Raw genomic sequence first — 15267 nt, forward strand, 5'->3', positions numbered from 1 at the left:
ATCTTATACCTCGTAACTTTTATCTTCAAATTTGATTTTATATATAATTGCTTAATATTAGCCACTTGTTAATCAGGAAATCGTGGAGATCCTACTGAATATTAAAGGTTTTATGTAAAAACTAGACTAAACTCAGTCCTCGAGAACCTTTAGCTCCAACCCCAATTAAACACATCTGAACCTGAGCAAATCAAGGTATTACTAGGCATACTAGAAACTTCCAGGGAAGTGTTTTGAGGCAAGTTTGAGCTAAACTCTGCAGGACACTGGCCCTCCAGGACCGAGTTGATTATGTAGATATAATTGTGAGCCCCCTAGTCTAGACTTTTACAGTAAGTGTTGAAATGACTAATGAAAGCAGGTAGTTGCTTTGTGATGACTTTGTCAGCTTGGTTGGATTAAGGGGTTATTTTATCTGGCTTTTAATCACATTTCCACAAGCACTTAAACAATTAAAGCGGTGTCTGCACTCCATTCAGCTGCTTTTTTTTTTAAATCAGCTGACTCTCTCTCTCTGAGCTCTAAATGCCTTAACTGCTAACAATGACATATTTGGGCCACTTTTATCCAGTTGCTTCATAGTGCACTCATACTGCATTTTAAGATTTGGGGCAGAATGAATTAAACATGACAGACTATATTGATAGTTTCCTCTGGAGCTCCAGAGAAGGAGTCCCATACTGCTTCTTGCGCAGGGAGCTGAAACTATTTGTCTGATGATGGAAGCTATTCAAGATTCTGACAACACTATGATGGAGCATCTGACTTAATAACAGCTGTGAAAACATAAGTGAAATATTAATTTTGTGAGGAAAATCAACTTTCTCATCAAATGGTGTTCTTATGAAGTTGTTGATATAAAGCCTAACTTTTGAATTGATAAGTGAGAAATATTTACAGCTGGTCACCAGTATATATTGTGTTTTGGATGCTGGTCTTCAGCAGGCTTCTTAAATTGGTTTTTCAGCAGTTTTGATGGTCCAATAGCTAGATCAGACAAAAAAAAAAAAAAAAAAAGAGCCTGGGAAATCCATGCAGGTATAATGGAGAAGCCTGTTTCTGCCTTAGAAAAATTAAAAGGGTATTGCTACTTTCTCTTTTAATTATCTTAAATAATATCTTACTCAACTAAGTATGTGTTTATGAGAGGAATATTAAAGGAATGCACATGGATTTGCCTCCCAGAGACTTCTGATCAAACAGGAGATGAAGAGGACATACAGGAAGCGCTGATCTGGCCATCACAGATATCTTTATCAGCGATCACAGTGCTGCTCGGTCATTTATTGCTCTCAACTTATGGATATAATTAGAAGTTTATAGGTGGAATTTTCCTGAAGGACGTTATCAAAAGGGAGCAGGAGCAGGGGACTGAACTATGGACTTTCTGTAAAGTAATTTAGTCTTCTGTGCTTGATATGTGAGTTTAAGGCCTTGGGAAAATTTGAGTGTTACTTCGCTCATTGACATCACCTCACAAAGTAGCTCTGTTTAGTTATCTGGGTCCATGCACACATTCATGGCAAACACAATGAAATGAAATCTGCACTGGACTATATTGTGCCATGACTGCTGACAATGCAGGTGAGGGTTAATTCAATCTACCAGCTGCCCAAAATCTCATAGTCTGGTGGCCATTCCACTCGGCCTGATGCTTTGTGCGATTATGGGTTTGGGTTGAAGGAGCTGCGTGCCAGTGTTAGGGCTTCTACAAAGCACTAATCGCACTCTGAAAGCATGGCTTTTGACGGAAGCTGACAGGCTGAGGATTTCCAGAGTACCACAGTGTCTGAGAAAGCCATTGCAACATCCCATGTAGCCAAGAGAAACTATTTTCACTTGCACCATTTTTAAAAGAAGAAAAACAACCGAAACAGCCCTCTGACAGATCATTTCGAACTCCTACGCATAGCTTTTGCTTCCATGGATAATATGAGGTTACTGGATTTACCTCAACAATTCAGAGCAATATAAAAAGAATAAAACTAAATGAGGGTTATCACAGTGCATGAAGGTTATCAGTGGGTGTAGTGTGCAAAGCACAATTTAATGACAACGGGATGCAAGTCTGTTCGTGAATGAAAACAATGAAACAGACAAAAGAAAAATCTTAATTCTACGACACTGAAAATGTGATGGGACATAATTGCAATTTTAGCCAGCTAGCTAGATGCGCATGTGTGCATGCTTGTGCATGTGTGATAGATTAGATTAAATTAGATATGTGTTTTCTGCTTGGTAATTTAGTTCACAGGAAATCACAATAATTTATAATTCCCTGAACAATTTTTAGTCTACTACTTTTTAGAAATCTAATTCTAAGATGTTTGAAACCATCATGATAAACCACTGTTAGAGAAAGCAATCATTTCCATCATATATACATTTTGACACAAAACCTAATGGTTACTGAGATAAAGGCCTTGTGTCAACTTCCTTAAATGACAACTAGCCTTTTTTTTCCTACAAGCCCCCCCCCCCCCCCCCCTTTTTCTCTGGAACAGTATCACTTGAGGCACACTGATTAAGTTTCATAACCACAAACTGTCACCCAAACTTTCACAGAAATGAGTCAAAGTGCTTAGTTACTGGAAAAAGAGAGGGGGAGAGAGTAAGAATAAAAGAAGAGACCCTCTTTATGAGGACAGGCGCTAACTGAATGAAAGCTCATGTGTTACTATGGAGCATTGAGTGATTACAGTACAGAGGACAGCTGTGAGTCAGCCATGTCACTGTATAGCGGTGAAATACACCCTGATCCCATGACCTAAGTAAGCACACTTTTGTTGGGGCTGTTACCTGTGGGCCACTTGTGTTTGTGTGTGAGTTTGACTGTTTGTGAGGAGGGGTCAGGAGCTAAAGACTAGCATCATGTGTCACAGTTCTGGCTACAGGCCAGCTCTTTCAAATATCACATGCAGCCTACAGTTGGGTCCAGGCCGGCCTTTCAGTAGGAAGTTCTAGAGCTGCTTACAATTATGAACAGCTCATTCTTGATTCTGATTGCTCTAATAAAACACTTCATTTTTGATTGATTTAAATGTGACCCAGATAATGTGTGGATTCCTACCGAAATTCGATTTTTTCCACTAAATTTGTCGAACAGTAGATGTGACCACACCTTAAGATTGTTGCAGTGTTAAGGTGTGGGCACATTTATTGTTGCTCAGCACAATTTTGTGGTTGAAATTCAGTAATTCCAAAATCGTTACAGTCAAGAGTTTCATGTGAGGGCAAATAAGTTCCCTACACAGACTTATTTATGTGTGAGATGTGCTTCATAAATCTTTACAATATTGACAATGGACCTATTTTTGCACAAAATATTTAAACTGAAATTGCAATAATTTGACAGCTCAAAAAGCAAAAAAACTTTTACTCGCAATCAATACAATGTGTAGTAAAAAGATTTTTTTTTACAAATATATATATACCTGTGTAATTAAATAAATATGTAAAATTATATGGTTAGTCTAGAATAGTAATGTCTGAAGCACAGCTAACATAAATGTCAATTTCAAACCAAGTAGCTTATAGCTTTTGATCAGTGCAGTGAATCTGCTTGTCTGACTTCAAGTTATATCGAAATCATATCAACATCTGTGTGGGGATATTGTTCACCCTCACATCAAATTCCCAATCATAGATTCCTATTGAAAATGTTTCTGGGCAGATTGTTTTGTGCATTGAAGTAGACAGTTTTTTTCTTAATCATCGCTTTAAGATAAGGTCAGATGAGATTTATTCCACTCAAATCAACATTTCATGTCCACTTATTTATTTAGTGTGTGGTCGTACAATAGAAAAGATAATGTAAAGTAAGCTGGCAGTCATTATCACAAATACAAAGTAATTAGGACACCAACATCGACTAATTATTTAAAATATAGAGCATGTGTCACACACCTGGACTCATTTAGCTTGTTTTTGCCCATGACCCAGTTTCTGTCTTCCGTGTTTAGTTTGATTAGTTCCCAGGTGTGTCTATTATCTTCCTCATGTGTTCCATGTCCCTGTCAATTTAATGATTCCATCCACCTGTGTTTCCCCAATTATCCTTTGTACTTAAGCCTTGTCCTTTCAGTTCTGTTTTGTCGGGTCTTCATTACCACTTGCTACTCACTTGTGACTAACTTGCTACTTACGTGTGTCTACCTCTGTACTCCATGTTGGATATCCCCTGTGTTGGATATATTAAAAGCCTTATTCTGTTTATCCTCGACTCCGTATTCCTTCAGGCAGCGTAAAACCGTGACAGAAGACCCGACCTCAAAAGAGAAAATAGAAAACTGCGTGTTCTTCCCTCCGTTTTGTTTTTGTTTTTTCACAGTCCTTTCTTTTCTTAGTGTCTATGGATCCCCTCTATCGTCCCGAATTCCTCATCCTCCTGCTGAAGCAGGAAGGACGTTCTCTCGAGGACCATACCAGACAGTTTTTCCTTTTAGCTAATGCCACCAGCTACCCGGACGGCGCGCTCTGCACCTTCTACAACACCAGCCTGAACTCCAAATGCAGAGCGTTGTCGTCCGAAGATGGTCCTCGAGAGGATTTCGCCGCATTCGTGGAGTGGACTCTGGCGAGAAATGGGTCACCTCTCACCGTCTGCCCCATAGAGGACCTCGCCAGCCCCACTCCCGACCCAGAGACCAGCCAGCCACCATCACGCCGCACGGAGCCAGAGCCCACCGCAGCCGCAGAGTCCGAGCCATCCACTGACAGGGAGCCGGATCTCGAGAGCGCGACTGACCAGGTGTGTGAGCCGGCAACACTGTGCATCGTGGGAGTCCTCGTGGAGATCGAGGGCGTGGAGGAAAGCCCTGCCCACACTCCTGCGACTGAGGGTGAGCTATATGCAGTCTCTGAAAGTCATATGGAGCAAGTTCTGGATCTGATGGACTGGTCTACGGAGGTAATCCCAAATTTTCCTGTTTCCCCGCTGGTTCCGTCCAGCCCTGATTCCCCTGTATACCCTCTCAGTCTCCCACTCCTACCTCCCCCAGTCATTTCCTCTGCTCCATTTCCGCTGGTTCCACCCAGCCCTGAGTTTTCTGTTTCTCCGCTGGTTACGCCCAGCCCTGAGTTTTCTGTTTCTCCGCTGGTTACGCCCAGCCCTGAGTTTTCTGTTTCTCCGCTGGTTCCACCCAGCCCTGAGTTTTCTGTTTCTCCGCTGGTTACGCCCAGCCCTGAGTTTTCTGTTTCTCCGCTGGTTACGCCCAGCCCTGAGTTTTCTGTTTCTCCGCTGGTTCCGCCCAGCTCTGAATCTTCTGTGTCTCCGCTGGTTCCGCCCAGCTCTGAATCTTCTGTGTCTCCGCTGGTTCCGCCCAGCTCTGAATCTTCTGTGTCTCCGCTGGTTCCGCCCAGCTCTGAATCTTCTGTGTCTCCGCTGGTTCCGCCCAGCTCTGAATCTTCTGTGTCTCCGCTGGTTCCGCCCAGCTCTGAATCTTCTGTGTCTCTGCTGGTTCCGCCCAGCCATGATTTTTCTGTTTCACCACTGGTTCCGCCCAGCCCTGAATCTTCTGTGTCTCCTGTATTCCCTCCCAGCCTCCCTCTCCCGCCTCCTCCCAAACCTGCTGGTCCCTCTACTCCTCTTTCGCTGGTTCCGTCCAGTCCTGATCCTCCTGTCCTTCCTCCCATCCTTCTCCTCTCTCCTCCTCCTAGACCAGCCAGTTCCTCGCCATCCCTGCTGGTGCCAGTCAGTCCCGCAGCTCACCCTCAGTCCGCGCCATCGGGGCGCGGTGGTTCGCCGCTGGACTGCCAGTCTCCAGCTCCGCCTTGGCGTGTTAAGGCCCTGTCTCCGCCTCCAGCCTCCGAGCCCTGGACTCCTCCTCGGTCCTTCGACCCAGCGGCTCCGCCTTGGCTCTTAGCTCCCTCGTCTCCACCGTGGCCTGTCATCCCACCTGCTCCGCCGGGCTCCCTCGTCCCTCCGGCTCCACCTTGGTCAGTCGTCGACCATCCGCCACCTCGGGACTCCTCTCCTCTGGTTCCACCTCGTCACTCCATCCCTCCGGCTCTGTCAGGCTCCTCCTTCCCTCCAGTTCCACCTCCATCCTCGGTCACTCTGGCTCCACAGCGGTCTGCCAGGACCCCGCCTCTGCCTTGGTCGCCTGAGCCTTCAGCTCCACCTAGGCCCTCCGGATCCTCGACGTCACCCTGGCTCTGCGGCTGTGCTGCTCCATCTTGGGCTCCTCACCCACCGGTGCAGTCTCCGCCTGTCGGCCCCCTGGTGTCGTCGACCCTTCCTTCACCATGGCTCCTCCCGCCGTCGACCCCACCTTGGATCTCCGTCCTGGCTGGTCTCTGGTGGACCAGCTGGCTCCTCCTGCTCCTGTCTCCTCCCTGGCTCCTTCCTCCGTCGTCTCCTCCTTGGCTCCTCCTTCTGTGGTCCCTGTCTGCTGGCCCCCTCCTGGGAGTCCGTCCTCCACCGGAACCTCCTCCCAGGTTCCCACCCATGCCTCCCTCTGTTGTTTCTACGGTGCGAGGACGCACCTACCGGGAGGGGGGAGTACTGTCACACACCTGGACTCATTTAGCTTGTTTTTGCCCATGACCCAGTTTCTGTCTTCCGTGTTTAGTTTGATTAGTTCCCAGGTGTGTCTATTATCTTCCTCATGTGTTCCATGTCCCTGTCAATTTAATGATTCCATCCACCTGTGTTTCCCCAATTATCCTTTGTACTTAAGCCTTGTCCTTTCAGTTCTGTTTTGTCGGGTCTTCATTACCACTTGCTACTCACTTGTGACTAACTTGCTACTTACGTGTGTCTACCTCTGTACTCCATGTTGGATATCCCCTGTGTTGGATATATTAAAAGCCTTATTCTGTTTATCCTCGACTCCGTATTCCTTCAGGCAGCGTAAAACCGTGACAGCATGTGTTGCCAAGATCCTGTTTTGATAATAGCCATGGCTCTTCTTGTGATATTCACATTTTCTTCTGAAAATATTAATTTAATTGAAAGATGGAAAGTGAAACTTCACATCAATTAAATTTAAATTGAAAACAAATCACATAAATTTGACTACTCAAACTGCACTCCAACTCCAAAATGTTTTAATATTTTGGCTCTAGAGCAGCTCTGGAACAAATCTTAGTTATGTAACCTAAAATGAGAAGGTGATCCTATGACATTTCTCCCTAAATCCAGTTCAAATTAGTCAATATACATAGAAATCAAATCAATCAGTTTGTAATGCATTTTAAAAATATATATTTTTATATATATTTTATTCCCACCTAGAATCTATTTAATGAGACACCAATGACGTCATCTTCTTCCTTGCTTTAGTTTACTGTCAGTGGAGCCACAATGCGTAACTTAGCTGAAGTGACTATGTCCCAGTTTGAGTTCTCAAACTGTTTTTTTAAGGCTCTTTGAGAGCTGATGTGATTGATGGTCGGCGTGTGAATACTAAACAGTGAAAGCGGTGGCATGCTGAGAGAGTGCTACACAGAATTAGGGTAAAAGGAGTGTGTGTGCTGTGTGCTTGCTTATGTGTGTATCCAAAAGCTTGGTGCTGTTATGGGATGTCCAAACAGAGTTAAGCTCTGACTATCTGCCCTCGCTGCCAATGAGTTAAAGCACAGGCTCAGAGAAAGCATTAGCCATGCCTCCAAAGCCACAAATGATTGAACACAGCTGTTTGCAAATATACATTCAAGTTGTGGTATAAAGCAATGAGAGCTCTTTGTCAAGTCCGTTGATCCCTGCTGGCCCCTAAATCTGGTCTGTGGGGGGTCTTGTGGTGATTTTACCAACCAGGCTGACCGTTAGTTGCTGTTTTAGCAATGGCATTTACAACAAGTGACAACAAATTGATTGAACTGGAGATTGTGTTATTTTAGGAGTTTCCACTCTTTCCGCTCCACTGCATTAGTCAGAGAAATGGTGTTATTCCAAAGTGTTTTGTCTTGTTTTTGAATTTTCTCTGCTGACACAATAAAAATCAAGGTTTTTTTTTTTTTTGCTTTTTGCTTTTGTTTTTTTGAAACAGTGAATAATTTCCCCATTAAATCAGACACCCAGCCTGACACACATTTTGGATGAGCATGAGTTTGTGTATGACCCTTGAGATGTGCTGTGGAGAATGCAACACAGCTTTTTATACTTTCTCATGATCAGCATAAACAACACTACCTTCATTCTTAAGAAGAAGAACTTTTTTCTTTTCTAAGCATTTCCAAATACAGCATTTCTTTATTGACTCATTTGCTGAATGAATGCTAAAGCATATAAAGTCATGTCAGAAAATGATCATATTCATGAGCTGAGCACCCATGAAAGCAACCGCCATCATAAAGTTTTAATTAGGTAACTCTTTATACCCAGAATTTCTTAATTGGGAGTGACTAAATGACTAAAGCAACATGGTATTTGATCATAATACTTAGTTGGGAATAATGCAGTTAATACGGTTTATTGTAGTAGTTTATTGTATTTACTAGTTATCTAGTGTTACTAGATTATGTTACCCATCATTCTCTGTGGCCTGCACCTAATATACATCCCTTTCTCTTTGTTTCGTTAAGCTAAAACTCTTTTTTGGGAACAGAAAAAGAAATATGTAACTCAAAAACAAAGTACAAATGTACTGTAAATTATGAGCAAGAAAACCCACACGTTACTGTATAAAAAAACTTTGCACAAAAATTCCAATAAAAACAAAATGGATTATATGGTTAACTGTACGCCCTACGGTATAAGTAAATAAGAATATATTGTAATAGTATTGTTAATTTTATTAAAAATGTATTACATATTACTTAATTACATTTTTTTTATAAAATATATTCATTAATTTTCTGGACATTTCTGTTAACTCTAAAACACAACACAATGCAGTACAAAATTCAAAATACAGGTAAAAGTACGGTCAAAAATAAATAAAGAAAATTCCTTCATATTAATACAGTATACTGTGCCCTATTTTAACAGTACCATTTAACAGAATACCAGAATTCAGGGAGGCGTGTCTTAAATCATTGTATCCACTGGCATTCTGGATTCATGCAGGTCACACCCAGAGAACAAATACACAGTCTATCAACAGAGACTTCCTCAGAAACCCTCCCCTGACTGCAGATCAGCTCACTTCATTCAGCCCCAACCCCTCCTTTTATCACAAGCACCTCAGAGTTCATCCCTGCTGCACAGAGAGGCTGATGAGCAATGAGAGGAGGAGAGCTGAAGTGTATAGACTTTTCTTGTGTAATGTGATTTTAAAGACATTAAGCTAAACCACAGTGAACAGGTTTAGCTGCATCACTGAATAAGTCCAAAGCATTTGATTGTAACCAGAAAGTTGTTCTCCAAAATTCCTCCTTTCCCATGTGAGGAATTGACCGTAAGTTGCGTTTCACAGTTGAAATCTCAAAGGGGAGATGGGACGGAAAGATCAGATAGGACATTTGAGTTGAAGCACAACAGTTTCTCTCCCACTCACTTTCCTCTCTGACCTCTCCAGCCTCTCTGCATTAATCATCAACACGTCCAGAGCAGAACGGGTCCAGTACAGACTCAAAACACTGAGCTTTTGAATGCATTTAATTTAGAGTGGATTTATGGATAAATAACTAGTCATAATTAATGTTTTGTCAAAATTATTTTGACAAAGCTCAACTTTAGCATGTATACTTAAAATTCACAGTCTTTATCTTTGAGGAAAATCAACCAAAATAATGATGACTCATCCTGCACTACAAAGATCACATGACCAATCAGATGCCCTCTAGAGTGAGAATGCCCCACCCACCAATGTCACATGCAAGTATCAACCCTTTCATTTCCACAGTTTTTGAAGTTTCATTGTTAATTTGGTTACATTTATTATCAGATAGATGATATATTCTTCCTTTCATAATTTTATTTGTCCAATGCAGCTTATAGAGCACATAATGTGAAATCATTTTTACACACATTACTGTATAAAAAATATGCACAAAAATGGCAAACAAACATACATAAGTAAATAAATAAATAAGATATTATTAAATATTTTACTTCTCTTTTTTTCATCTTGCAGTACAGCCTGTACAGTAAAGAGGTTTCTGGTTTTTGCCTTGTTCAATTATTCATATACAAATGTGGAGATGGTTTTATATGATCATATTTGTGTCAAACAGCTTAAATCTTACAACCTCAATTTGCAGCTGATTTGGACTTTTTTGCAATATGGCTTTGAGTTTTAGTTTTTTTTTTTTTTAAACACTATATCAGGGTTTCTTATATCCGGTCCTGGAGGGCCACTGCCCTGCAGAGTTTAACTCAACAAGGTTTGAGGAACACTGGTTTATATTCTAGCTTAAGCCTCTAACAAATCTCCAAATATGGTTTGGTTTCAAGAATAATATTTCAGCATATGGAAACCTCAATTATATCCCCTGGCTGCATTGCATCGGACAACATATTTATTTATTGCTCTGATTTCACCCCCTATTCACTTCAACCATATGATCAGTTGCTCATGTGATTTAAAAATAAATAATAAAAACAAATAATAATAATAATAAACAGTATGGTATCAAACTGTGTAAGTTGGAGGTTTTATAGTAACGCACACAGACAGGGAAATGATAAAGACACTGCACTGTTTTTTTTAGACAGTATTTCAGATCTGATTCATATCCAAAATGTGCGGGAAACTCACTGGTGTAATGATGACAGCAGATTGTATTGCATGGATTGCCTCCTCTTTTCTGCATCTCATGTGAATGTGTGAGGCCTGTGCAAAGGCTCATGACAGGACTCCAAGCACGTTCTCAATGAGATAAAGCTGCAATTGAATTTTCCACTTATCTGCCTTATCTCCTGGAGCCATCCCTGCCTCCTTCCGCCCATTTCTTTGTAAAAACACTGCACTGTTTCTGCTCTTTTAAATGGATGATTCATTTGGAAATTGTATTTGCAGATATTTTCACCTCATCAGCTCCCAAACCAAGCAGTCCATTCACAGTTTCCTGGTATAGAACTCAAGAATAGTTTTTTTTAAATATTAATATTAGCATAACTTAATTTTGAAGATTTTAATTATCTAATACAGTATTTTTAATATGTCTCTTAGGCTCACCAAGACTCTTTTATGATCAAAAATACAAACAATAATAGTTTATATTATTATAATTTAAAATAACTGTTTTATATTGCGATATATTTTTAAATGTAATTTATTCCTTTGATGGCAAAGCTGACATTTCAGACGTGGCACGCGATCCTTCAGAAATCGAATACAACTGAAATATAATTGTATTTGAAATGTGAAAAGTAAATGTATTACTTATCTGGGATAAAGGATGTTAATGACATTTGATATTTTGATATTTAATCCAAACTATTCAATATCACTCCAACAATGACCGAATGACCAGTAGCCTTTTTATAGACTGTGGACAGCATGAGACGTGAGAGGAAGGTTGGATTAAACTTTATTAAGACAAGTTGCAGTGTGGTTCTAATCTTCTAAAATTGCTGTTGTCTCAAAAGCAACATTCCCATCTTCTCTTGTTCATGCTCTGCTAGTCTCCAGTGCTCAACTTGTTATATTCTAATTATCAGCGATTGTGTTTCGCCCCCTCGGCATTAAAGAAACAATGAATAAAAGATCAGTGTTCACCGCCAGCCAAGATCAGTGTTTCACCACCAGTCTAAGTCATTGGCGGTGAAAGACTCGCAGACACTGGAGTACAGACACATCTGTTTAATACAAGTGTGAAGGTGGCCATGGGCAAATAATCTGATACTAATTTTGAGAGAATGTGATTGTGCTTTTCTTTCCTTTTATCTGGAGGAATTGTACAGTGTGAGTTTATAGCAGTTTGTTATTGTTTCATTTTGAGCAAACATGAAAAAAATACCCATGTTGCAATTCCCACAGATGTCTTCTGCTTCTGAGGACACCGTAAGGGCTGCAGCTGTAATAGATACCACTAATTTGTCCGGAAAACAGTTATTAGTCATATTAAAGTTTATTGCATGCTTCTGGACTTTATTATTGTTGGTATGCATTCATGACTTCATACCCTGGTACTTTAGGAAAGATTGTCATATCTTTTATTTTTTTAGTGGACATGAACCCTTGACAGGATTGATCTTTTTCCATGGAGACTCGAAAGGGTCATGAGTGGAACAACTGACTTGTGCATCTGCATCATGACAGCTGGGATCACCCCATTAGTATTCTGTTCAAACCCTGGTGAATACAACTACTTTCCATGAGATACGCATTTAACTCAAGCATGTTGTCACAGATCAAGTATATTGATGATGGAACATTGATTATTATTATTACAACTGAAAACAGTTGTTCTGCCTAATATTTTTATAGAACGTTCAACTGAATAGCATTCATTTGAAACTGAACAGTTTAAAAGTAATTACTGTTACTTTAAATCAATAAAATGTATCCTTGTTTTATTTATTTATCTAAAAACACATAAAAAAAAACACTGACTCAAACTTTTAAACAGTAGCATAAGTATAAACATGAATCTACTTTTTTTGCTGTTCTCAGGTAAAGCTAAGTAAGTTTAATTACTCCATGCCCTAAGGTTAATGTTAACCATGAGACTGCAGCGATCAGTAGTGTTCCCATAGAGCTCTCTAAAGTCTCACTGTGACCCAAGGCAGACATGCCAGTGATCCCAGCTCCCCTTTGTGCCAGGTACTGAACGCTGGAGTGATCAAAACAGGGCCAAGTCCCACCTCCTCCATCCCTCTCTTTTCAGCCCTCCCCTTCTCTCTCTCTTTCTTGTTCGTCTGTCCACTGCCTCCCAGTCTGTCTCCAATAGTGATGTGTTGGGAACAATGGCAAAGTCTTTGTCCCATGAAGTGCTATGGAGGCAGGGCCACATGAAAGGGCTCCTTCAATAAAAAGCCTTTCAGAAACGATGGAAGACATTTTTGCAGTTTGGTTGAGCGTATTAAACATTCTGACAACAAGGGACATGCATCATTATGCAACGTGTAGCTAACATCAGCTCCTGTTACTACTGAAATAATGAGTAGCTCACCTGTGACCTTCCAAACCTCCTCATACATATTATATCAGATTATTTGAATTTGGCTGTATGGTGCTGTCAATAGAGAGCTGGCTACAAATCATTTTAAAGGCAGGCCAGTCAAGGTTTTAAGACACGGATGCCGAGTATCACCATCCGGGCAGTCTCTGAGTGATTTCTAGGCCTGTTAATCTGACATCTGAGGCCCAAACATTTGGTTTACTGCCACCTATTTTGAAACGTATTTTTTAAGTGACATACCTCTGTGCTTTAGTTTTTCGTTCACTGCAAAGCAATCCCTTGTGTATATATTTCATCTTAGAAAGTTTTGACCTCCTTTTATTCATCTACAGTCATGGCCAAATGTTTTGTGTTTTGCAAAGTTTGCTGCTTAAGCTGTTGTGGTGTTGATTCACATTGGTTTTAGATTATTGTGTAGAGTAATCAGATGCATTTTAAATAATTGCTAAAAGCTTCATTGTCCCCCAAAATTTTTACTTTTCACAAAAAGACAAATTTCACAGTTTTTTTGATCCTGACACAAAATGACCAGCTAACATTAACTGACTAATCATATAAGCCGCACAAGTGAAAGTGTGAATGAGTTCTAGTCGGGTAAAATCACTATTATATTAATTATATTGTAAGAGCAGACTGATTACTCTTGTTAGCAGTGGTTACTTTTAAAGAAACACATGCAGCCATCATAGCTTTGCATCAAAATGGCTTCACATGGAAGGAAACTGCTACAAAGATTATTGCACCTGAAAGAACCATTTACCAGATCATCAAGAACTTCAAGAAGAGAGGTTCGACTGCAGTGAAGAAGTCTTCAGGACGTCCCAGAGTGTCCAGCAAGCAGCAGGACCATCTTCTCCAGAGGAGTCAGCTACAGAATCGTGTCTCCAGCAGTGCAGAGCTTGCTCAGGAAAGACAGCAGGTTTGTGTGAGAGCATCTGCATGCACAGTGAGGACAAGAAATGTGGCTCTTCTTCTGCAAGCTGCCTCGTTCTTTGGTGTTGGAATTATATTAGATTTTGTTTAATATGTTTAAGATGTTTAATACAAGTGTGAAGGTGGCCATGGGCAAATAATCTGATACTAATTTTGAGAGAATGTGATTGTGCTTTTCTTTCCTTTTATCTGGAGGAATTGTACAGTGTGAGTTTATGGCAGTTTGTTATTGTTTCATTTTGAGCAAACATGAAAAAAATACCCATGTTGCAATTCCCACAGATGTCTTCTGCTTCTGAGGACACCGTAAGGGCTGCAGCTGTAATAGATACCACTAATTTGTCCGGAAAACAGTTATTAGTCATATTAAAGTTTATTGCATGCTTCTGGACTTTATTATTGTTGGTATGCATTCATGACTTCATACCCTGGCACTTTAGGAAAGATTGTCATATCTTTTATTTTTTTAGTGGACATGAACCCTTGACAGGATTGATCTTTTTCCATGGAGACTCGAAAGGGTCATGAGTGGAACAACTGACTTGTGCATCTGCATCATGACAGCTGGGATCACCCCATTAGTATTCTGTTCAAACCCTGGTGAATACAACTACTTTCCATGAGATACGCATTTAACTCAAGCATGTTGTCACAGATCAAGTATATTGATGATGGAACATTAATTATTATTATTACAGCTGAAAACAGTTATTCTGCCTAATATTTTTATAGAACGTTCAACTGAATAGCATTCATTTGAAACTGAACAGTTTAAAAGTAATTACTGTTACTTTAAATCAATAAAATGTATCCTTGTTTTATTTATTTATCTAAAAACACATAAAAAAAAACACTGACTCAAACTTTTAAACAGTAGCATAAGTATAAACATGAATCTACTTTTTTTGCTGTTCTCAGGTAAAGCTAAGTAAGTTTAATTACACCATGCCCTAAGGTTAATGTTAACCATGAGACTGCAGCGATCAGTAGTGTTCCCATAGAGCTCTCTAAAGTCTCACTGTGACCCAAGGCAGACATGCCAGTGATCCCAGCTCCCCTTTGTGCCAGGTACTGAACGCTGGAGTGATCAAAACAGGGCCAAGTCCCACCTCCTCCATCCCTCTCTTTTCAGCCCTCCCCTTCTCTCTCTCTTTCTTGTTCGTCTGTCCACTGCCTCCCAGTCTGTCTCCAATAGTGATGTGTTGGGAACAATGGCAAAGTCTTTGTCCCATGAAGTGCTATGGAGGCAGGGCCACATGAAAGGGCTCCTTCAATAAAAAGCCTTTCAGAAACGATGGAAGACATTTTTGCAGTTTGGTTGAG

Source organism: Carassius gibelio, chromosome A13, assembly GCF_023724105.1.
Source record: "Carassius gibelio isolate Cgi1373 ecotype wild population from Czech Republic chromosome A13, carGib1.2-hapl.c, whole genome shotgun sequence".
NCBI lineage: Eukaryota > Metazoa > Chordata > Actinopteri > Cypriniformes > Cyprinidae > Carassius > Carassius gibelio.